This window comes from Amblyomma mixtum, chromosome 10, assembly GCF_055824585.1.
Source record: "Amblyomma mixtum isolate Tamu chromosome 10, ASM5582458v1, whole genome shotgun sequence".
Taxonomy (NCBI): domain Eukaryota; kingdom Metazoa; phylum Arthropoda; class Arachnida; order Ixodida; family Ixodidae; genus Amblyomma; species Amblyomma mixtum.
The window spans coordinates 13,498,718-13,508,890 of NC_143021.1; the positions used below are offsets into that span (position 1 = coordinate 13,498,718).

The 10,173-nt window shown below is 46.3% G+C and overlaps 1 pseudogene; it reads left to right on the forward strand.

Annotated features, from left to right (window-relative positions):
* Positions 1-2,869: 2,869 nt before the first annotated feature.
* On the forward strand, positions 2,870-4,653 carry LOC149325168 (uncharacterized; annotated as a pseudogene).
* The last annotated feature ends 5,520 nt before the right edge of the window (positions 4,654-10,173 follow it).

A 10,173-nucleotide genomic window follows, 5' to 3' on the forward strand; every position in this document is an offset into this window, starting at 1 on the left:
CATTAGCTTGGTAATGCTATATTTTTTGATAGTGCATGCACGTTTTATGAGTTCTGTCGAGCTGTGTGATGACTCCCCAAACGTGTGAAGCGTTCCTTCGCTGTGTCCCGTGGCTGACAGTGCATCACGTGGTCCAGGAAATAGTATAAATCTGTGCTGGTTTTTCACGCAATAAAGAGTTGGTAGTCAGCGCCCGTCCTGTGTTTTTCGTGTTCCTTCTGTCCTTGTTCCGTAGCGCTGTTGTGAATCTGTTTATTACACATTTAACAACCTTGGAATGCGCTGAACGAAAACTGAGCAAAGGCTTTGTCGATGGCGGATGATGAAAGAATTCGTCGATGTGAACTTTCAGGTATGCAGACATCAACGGTCTTCTGTAATGTGCCGGGTTCTGTAAGAAGCAGTAGCCCACACAGCGTGCCAGTGTTGCTGATGTTGGTGAAAAGGCGGCAGAGAAGTGTGTACTTGTACGCAGGCAGTGTAATTGTTCAGCGCATTATTCTTGGTGACCATTTGTATAGGATAGACTTGACCTGTCCGAGAAGTCCCAGAAGCGGTTTGTGTTCAGTAACCCACAGAGATGATGATGAAACTTCGAAACGCCGAAAGTGCGGGCAAGAACTTTTTAATCTAGCAGCCTGTAATTCATTTCTGCTTGAAGATGGCTTCTCGATGCGACAGCAATAGTATGTTCCGCTGTTTCATCTCGGTGGGCGAGAAGAGCCTCAATTTCTTATGGTGAGGCGTCGCAAGTGGGTACGATTTGCCTGGAAGAATAAAATGTATGTAGTACCGGCGGGGAAGTCAATAGATTTTAAGGCGAAAGCCTTTAATGTCTCACCGTTGTAAGCAGCAGTTGTCGACAGAGAATGTCACGCTTTTCAGTTGGTCGAAACGGTCGTGACGTCACAGTGCGCCAATTTCTAACGGAGCCAATTGTACTTTGGCTAGTAACCATGCAACCAATTGAAGGGACCATATAGTGATGCTCCAAGTAAGTGGGACTGAGCTTAGCTAATTACTTAATTACCCAAATAGCCTAATTACCTTCTTTAGTGAGGCCATATAAATAAATAAAACCTAGTAAGAAATTGGTCGAGCTCGGGAATCGTACCCCGGTCTTCGGAGTGTGAGACGAGCATGCTAACCACTCGGCCATGCCAGCTCGACGGTTTGGAATGAACAAAGGCGCCTAGTGAATACGGTGTCTTCGCTCACTCCCATCCTCCTTCCGGCGAGGTTTAAGTGTCCACCGAGATATGAGAGACAGATACATTTCCTTTCCTGAAAAACCATTTTACCGACGAGCGAGGCGTAGAACCGAATTGACGATGGCGTTCTATGGACTCGCTGGCAGCGTTGCAAGACGCTGTCGTGTTCCACTCTTAGAGGCGAAGCTAACATCTTAACCACACATCAGTGACCACACTTTGTCAAAAAGTGCACCCCCCCCCCCCTGAATTTTGACGGGTGTCCACCGAGATATGTGAGACAGTTACTGCGTAATTTTCTTTCCTCGAATACAATTTTCATTTCCTTCATTACGGGCCATCTTCGTCTTTCTTCTTTCACTCCCACTTCCTCCGTTCCTCTACGGTGGGGTTCAGGTGTCCACCGAGATGACAGAGAGTTACTGCGCCATTCCCTTTCCTCAAAAACCGTTGCGTTCAAACGGCAAGGCATCGCGCCGAACGGGTGGTGGCGTTCCGTGGACTCCCTGGCAGCACTACAACACGCTGTCGCGTTCCACTCGTAAAGGCGAAACTTAAGCGTCATTAATTAGCAGTTAAATAGTATTCAGGCATTAATAAGTAATTAACAATTAATTAGTGATTTGCCATCACTTAGTAATTAGTACTCAATTACATGTGACGCCACCAGTGCCACAGAAGCAGTGAAAGTGGTGCGAAAAACGCTTTCGCCTCTACGCACTTTAGACAGTCAAAGTGCCCCCTGAATTTTTTGTGAAGAATTTAGCGCAAGAAATGAACAAAGGACGAAGCAAGTACAGATAAGACATTCATGACCGCTACAACCAACTCTTTATTTATGCGGTTGTACAGTATGTTTCACTGTTAAAGGGAACCTCGCGCAGCGTGGCCGGCGCGCTCCGCGAAGCGCCCCTTTTGAGAAGCGGCGAGAATCGGCAACACCAGGCGCAGGCGCAGTAATCGGGAATCGGCGAAGGTGGAGCCTGCCCCGCGTCGTCTGCTACGGCGCTCTTTTGGCGCTTGGCTTGCGCAGGTAGAAACTCTGGAAGGCGACGAGTTAACTAAACATAAAAACGAGGTTTTCTTCGCAGCTATGTAGTGAACGTGCATTTAAGCAATATATATTTTTTTCATTTCCGATTCTTCTTAGGCAATTTTTCCGCTATGCAGTAGTGGTGCAGGACAGACGCCTCTAATTCTCGTCCACTTTCTGTTCTAAACCCACGAAAGCAAGTAGCTGCGGCGGGGCTATTAGTGCCTTTGGTCCGTCGCCCAACATCAAGTGCCGACATGGTTGCGGTATTAGTGCTCCAGAACGATAAACGGAGCCCCGCCGCCACACGCCAAGAGTGTCGTTCTTCGAACTTGTTTCGCATGAAAGACTAAAATAAAGGCAGAACGCAAACTGAGATGGATGTAACCAGAATGCCGTTGATTTCTAATGGTACCTTCGGCTGGTCGCTCCGGTTCTCTCGTTCAGAGCGACTGGAGCAGCTCCCAATCAGAGGCGGGGTGGAAGACGCACCAGCCGAACGCTCTTCCGAGCAGTGAGAGGGACGGAAATAGCTGCAGAGGGCTACTTCCGCCAATATCAGACCACAGCGCCGCCCGACCCCGCAACCATGCCCGCGACGTTCCGAAAGGCTGATAGTGCCGTCTGTCTGCTAGGTGCAGGCAAAAGTAGGCGAAAAAAAGTATCTGTACCGTCCCGACAGCTTCCCAATATGGACACCCCGACGACCGCTGCGCAGCATCTGCTCTTCTGCCTTTATGACGGTAAGTTTGCAATACGAAGAACGCGCGCAGTGTGTTATGGCTTTCGACTCACGTGCTGTTGACGCAGGCTTTTTCCCGCGCTCAGCCATAGTGTCGCTTGGTGTTCTGTGTGCGTCCCAGGCCACTTTCGAAAGCACATATTGAGGCAGTTTAGCATGCAAGTGACTGAGCGAATTCTACAAGTGACGCGACGTAGCGAAAAATTACCGACTTGTGTTGGAACCTCGTCGCGGTGGCCGCTCGAAATGTGTTTGCGCCGCGGCACCAGATATTGCGAGCGTTGTCGCTTTGCTTATCAAAACATTTATTTGTTAGATGCACTTACAAATGACCCACCTGTGTTTTGCGGGCAAGCATGTAGCGGTGTGCATATGCGAAACCCCACGATCAGTAGTGAAATCGTCAGCAATTGTAAAAATCCAAAATGTTAGGCGATCCCTCACGAAATTCACTACCGGGGTCATAATACACTTTGAGACGGTTATGTCAGCTCATCAGTTAAATTATGTGCATGGGGCTGAGGACTTGGATTATTTTCTTCTTGACAGCTGTTGGAGTTAACGCACTTCTGATAGTGTGAAGATTTTTTTTGTTGTTGGCTTCTGTGGCAGACTCTCCGGGCATAAATAAATTGCCTTGCCTGCCTGTCATCCATGTGTGAGGAAGTAAATTAAAATGTTTTTCCAATTTTTGTTCCTGAACAGAAAGCCAAGGAAGTGAAAACGAAGTACATCTGCAAACAGTGCCTGAAGATGGGCAGTCCAGCAGCAGCATCACTTCACCTAATGGTATGTATATATACTCCCAGGTGGAAATCTCACCTCTTCGCTTTGAAATCACTTACCTTCTTGCAAAGCCTTGCACGTCTAACATTTATCAAGCAGTAGCATTAGTACATGTGGATTTTGCACTTGTACCAGAGCAAGCAAGCTCCAAGCTTCAAGTGGTATGAATGTGCTAAATTTTTCTCTTTATATCCTGTGACAGGTACGTGGACTACAGGTGAAACTAGGCTGCTTCTCGACCATTATGCGCGATACACACCACAAGTTGGCCCTCAACGGAGATTCCGCAGCAAGAAGATTATGTACGAACAGATCGCACAAGACATTAAAAGAGTGCTTGGAATCGCTCGCACAGGAGTGCAGTGTGAAACCAGATTCAAGACGCTGGCGAAACGAAAGCGCAACGAGGACAAGAATAATGCAACCTCCGGCCATTCTCGCTGCGCAGTGTCATATGAAGAGGAATTTGCAGCAATCAGGGCAATCGATGATAGCATCGAGCCAGAGATTTTGCGAGGTGTAAGAAAAGTTTCGTATAAGAAGACCATACCAAATACTGCTAGTGCAGTGCCTTCAAGTGTAGACAGTTCTGATGGCTGCAGCCAGGAAAGTGTTAATATATCGTCTGATGACCATGCAGCAGATTCTGGTTCATGTCAAGGGACAGAAAATAAAAGGTGCCGCCCAGACAGAAAGACGCGCCCAAGCACATCTAGGATGCAAGAGATGGCATTTTTTTTGAAGAAATGAGAAAGGTTAACAATGAAAAAGAAGGTCGGCGTGAAGCAAGAGAGCAGAGAAAAGTCGAAAGGCACCAGGCACTGCTCAAAGCTCATGCTGAGCAAATGGCACTGATGAGGGAGATTTTTAACTCCAAATAAACAATTGTTCATGATTGAAAGATCCTATTTATTCAAGAATATTATCAAGCAGCACTTTAGACAAAGTTCCTTCGTTTGTACCTGTTGAAAATCACAACATGTGTTCTTAAAACAGCAATAAAAGTTCGAGAAAAGCAATCATTTGTCCTCAACATCATTGCAGCTTCAAAAGAGCTGTACCAAAGCTTCCCTTTTCAGTTCTCCAAGCCTCCGAAGGGCACTATCACGAGCAGTTGGTTGTGTCGGTTGGTGCGTTGCCAAGTCTCCTTGCTTATGCCTGCAATGCCCTTCGTCTGTATCGTCATCACTCAGCAGGTCACCAACATCACAGTCGCCGGCATCCAGACAAATGTTATGAAGGACACAGCAGCTGAGGATGAGCTGCGTAATCTTGTCCACAGTATGAAACTCCACAAACCGAAGCTGCCGAAATCGTTGTTTTAACATGCCGAATGCATTCTCAATTTTCACTCGTGTTGCAGCATGGCGGTAGTTGTATGAAATCTTTGCCCGAGTCATGGTGCCATAATTCCTGAAAGGTGTGATCATATACTCCCTTATTGGATACGCTGCGTCTCCTAAGATGTGGTACTTGTTATTTTCGCATACCACTGGTAATTCTTCGTGCACTGTAGACAGCCTGAGGACCCTGGCATCATGTATCTTGCTAGGTGTTCCCGTGAAAACGTCTTGAAATCTGCATCTTGAGTCGCAAATTCCTTGCATCGTCAGTGACACCTGGTCATGTCTGTTAACATAGGTAGACTTAACCTTGTTGTCCGGACATCGCATACACACATAGGTGCCATCAATGCAGCCAAGCACATTGGGGAAGCCAGCAATCTGAAATGTATTAGTTGCATTAGAAGCATAACATGACATTTCCTTATAGCATTATATGCATGTTACTTCCATGCTTCGATTCTTCTCTACTGTATAAATGCTAAGACTTTGACATCAAACCTAATAAGCAACTACGTCGGCTACCTGCCCACAACTGTTAGGCAGACTTTTAAAAAGATAATCCCTAGAAAGCTTGTAACATCATTCATGCAAGAGCTTACCTTCTCGAATTCTTGAGCCACAACTTCTTTGTCGCTTGCAAAGTAAATGATTTCTGGGGCAATGTCACATAAAAATTCCATGACTCTTGTGATCACCACTTGCACTGTTGAATCGGCCATGTTGAAGAGGGTGGCTACTTGCCGCATTGATGCCTTGTTGCCAGCGTACCTGGAAATTATCATTGCATAAGAATGGCCTACATTCATAGAGCATCAATGTAGATATACATGTGTGGAGATGTGATTTGCCTTGTCCCTGCAGAGCACTTCGATGTTCCTGGCTGCGCTCTAAGTGCCCCGGAAGCACTTTATAAAACACGATATAAGAGACCAATAAATATATATAAGGAAACCCTCATCTTTTCCACCGCAGCCTGGCAGAAAAGCTACACAAGTTTTGAACAGGTGTGGTTGACGTGCCGATTTATGAGTTGTAACAATCGCCTGCCTGATGTAGCAACGGTGGTAGCGGTAGTAAAAATTCTTTAGTTCCTTCAATAATCGCATATTTGTCAGGCAACCAATTACGTTTCAAGATTAGGCGTCAGGATTGCGTTTATATCGGTGCAAAGGAGTGGTTGTATAAAGGGACGCTTCTTTTCTCTTTATTTCTTTGCCATCTTTATTATTTCCCAGCCATACCCTTGACTATAATACAGTTCGTGAGTAGACATCAATCATGGAGGTGAAATCCAGAAAGGATACGGACAAGTACTTTTTTTATCGCTTTAAAGAGCAGTCATGCAGCTGGTCTATTTGGCATGTACAGTACAAAACAACACGAGAAACGCACCCCAAGAACATATCTTTTCCCGATTCAATACATAGAATAAACAAAAGACTGCTCACCAAAGAAAGGAGAGAATGTGCTCTTCTGCAGTTTTCACCGGGGAGCCACCGTGAGTTGCGTCCCAGGGGTAAAACCTAGAGCCCTCGAATCTCTTGATTAGCCCATGGCATGCCTTCATAGGGAGACGAAAATTCCTGCGAAACTGGTTTAGAACAGGCATATATAGACAGCCGCTGTCACAATGTTCACTCAACTTTTTCTTACCTCTTCCTCGGAGTAAAGCCGCACTACTGTCTCCACGTAGTTTGTGACCTTCGGTATTTTTTGCGGAACACTGAACAGTTTGGCGAACATCACCTCGTAAGCTTCACAGTCGTCGGAGCTAGAGGAGTCACTGCTCTCTCCTAATTCCAGAAGAAGCTTTGACGGTGCTCCAAATGTCGCAATATGCTTCCGCTTTCCCATGACAAAAATCGCGTAAGATAAGGGCCAAGCTACGGAAAGAAACGGAACTATTCGCGCCTTCGCCACCTTGCCTTCGCCCCTTCGCATTTGCCGATGCAGAATCGCCGGTGGCCGTCGAAATAGGGCGAGGGCCTGTCACGTGATCAGAACTCGGCGGGAGCGTCCAGTTGCTCCGAGAGAAAAGCCAGAGCGTCTCGAGCTGCTCTGAGTGAGAGGAGAGCACTGCGCAAGAACCAGGCGAATGTGATCAGAGCGCCAGCTCTCGACCAGCCGAATGCGTGTTCGCCTCTCAGAGCACTACAGAGCGCTCTCAATGCACCAGTCGAAGATACCATAAAGCAGCCCGGTCGCAAAAGAGATGATGCGGCATTTCGTATTTCCCAGGGAGCAGACGGCGGTGATAAGACGCTGTTCGGTTCCCAATGGTTTCACTTGTCTCGCAGCAGTCAGGTCGAGATGGCGGCGGACCAAATGCACTAATAGCCCCGCCGCAGCTTCTTGCTTTCGTGGGTTCAGAACAGAAAGTGGACGAGAACTATAGACGTCTGTCCTGCACCGCTATTGCATCGCGGAAAGATTGCCTAAGAAGAATCGGAAATGAAAAAAATATATATTGCTTAAACGCACGTGCACCACATAGCTGCGAGGCAAACCTGGTTTTTATGTTTAGTTCACCCGTCGCGTTCCAGAGTTTCTACCTCAGCAAGCCAAGCGCCGAAAGAGCGCCGTAGCAGACGACGCGGGGCTGGATCCACCTTCCGCGGTAATTGCGCATGCGCCTGGTGTCGCCAATTCTCGCCGCTCCTCAAAAGGGGCGCTTCGCAGAGCGCGCCGGCAACGCAGCGCGAGGTTCCCTTTAACAGTGGACCATACTGTACAAGGAAGTTGAGGTTGAAGTTGAAGTTGAAGTTAATTTCCTTTGTTACGAAGGAGGAGCCGGGACTAAAAGCTGTAGTGACAGCTTGACAAAGGGTCCCGGCTCCTTTACATTCCCGACAGTACAGGAGGAAGACGATGGCTAAACTCATACATGCGTACATACATACATAAAAAAATATATCAGCAAGATGAATACATCACTCACTGCTCAAAAAAATAAATAAATCTGCATTTTACAGACCACTTATGCACATCATGCACTAACGAACACACAAAAAAAAGATAATGTCATAAATCATCACAAAAGAACACCGCAAATAAAATTAAATAAAAATAATAAACAGCACCTGAAATTCAAGGAAAACAGTTTGTCCGGCAATATTCCAGAATTTCAAGTTTTGATTTGTTGGTTCTATCAAAATTTTCTTGGATTAATTTGTTCAGCAGAGTTGGAAGGTTATAACATACGGATTCATTCACATAGTGGGCTCTTGGTGTTGGGGCAAACCAGGTTTCTCTATGTCTGGTGTCACGGCAGCTGGTGTTTTCTCTGAGTTGTGCAAGCAAAATGATGAGATTATTGGGGTGTTTTAATTGAGATTTATAATTTAATAGTAGTCTGTAAGTATAAAATGCGAATATGGGAAGAATTTCATACTTTGCAAAAAGACTAATGGTAGAAGAAAATAAGGCGTAAGGCGTATAAAAAGGAAAAACGGCGAGCATGCGCGTAGAGAGCGCAGAAAAGGCATAGCAGTCTAGCAACCGGTTATCAAAATAACGAGTCTAAAAAGCACATTCCGCAGAATATACGTGAAAAGATGTGTCATCCATACAACACTCGGACAACGTTTTGATGTAATAAGCCTCTAGAAGGAGCCTGGCCTCATCATTCCCGCTCTTGCCAAGAATCGTGGTCCCCTCATACCTTGCCCTATACCTGCTGTCACACGCAGCAAGTTGCCACATAGGGTTCGCATTTTTGTCTTTATTTTCTACGGTATTAGCATGCTCCCGTATCCGGTCATTAATGCAGTGGCCAGTTTGGCCTACGTATAAAGCTCGACAAGAGAGGGGGTTGCGGTAAACCACACCTGTGGCACTTTTAACATAGGCGATCCCATGCTTCTTGTTGCAGCCCCCACCGGCACAACCAGTGATGCAAGGGCAAAGCTTTGACAGGTTGTTTTTTGCAGAGAACACCGAGGGCACATGGTGCCTGCCAGCCACTTTTTTCAGGTTGTGGGAGAGTTGGTGGACATAAGGGACCACCACCGGCCTTCAGGAAGGGGGTTCAGTTCTTTTCCGGGAGCCTTTTTATTTCTGCATGAGGGTTTCAGCGACAGCTGAAATGACCGGTCCAAGGACGCCTGCTGTTAATAACCGACTACAGGAGCATGGTAATACCGCAGAAAATAAGGACACAAATACGAACCTCGTGCGGCACCTAGTTACGTGTGAAAGCACGTGTAGGGCAAGATTTGAGAACACCACGATTCTTGGCAAGAGCGACAACGATAAGACTAGCCTCCTTCTAGAGGCTTATTACATCAAAGGTTTCCGAGCGCTGTTTGGGCGACACATGTGTTCATATATATTCTGCTGATTGCGCTTTTTAGACTCCTTTTTTTAATAACTTGTTGCTAGACTGCTGTGCCTTTTCTGCCCTCTATTCGCGCATGCTCGCCGTTTTCCTTTTTATACGCCTTGTACGACCGCATGAATAAAAACTTGGTAGCAGCGCTCGTGAATGTCTTCTGTGTCCTTTATTCTGTTCCTTGTTCATTTTTTTGCGCTAACTACTTCGCAAAATGCATCAGCAACTAGCCCGGCAGTTTGCACTTATGAAGTCATAACATGCTTTCTTTTTCTGAAAAGTTTTTGTACACCTCTCCAATTCCATGTAGTTTCTTTAACAAATATATAGGAGATTCAGGAGCCCGAGAACTGTCGAGAGCGTAGGAAGAAAACAACTGTATAAATTAAGGAGCCCATGGTAGCTTTGAAGAGTCTTGACGTCCTTGGGACTTTGAACATATGCGACATCTTCTATTGTCTTTGGTGTTGGCCTCAGTCCGTCTGCGCTTATCATATGGCGCAGGTACTTATCTTCTGTCGCTGCACATGCAATATACATGTGTATCTAAGTTGAGCTTGAGACCTCTTTCTTGTAGGCGCTACACTTGCAACGTTCGTCGAGCGATCTGCGTCGCCCATTCCCATTGCGAAAATGTCATGAAAGCACACCGTGACATTTCGAATGTCTTGTAGTAAGTTTTACATTTCCCTGTGGAATATGGCTGACGTTGAAGCTACTGCAGA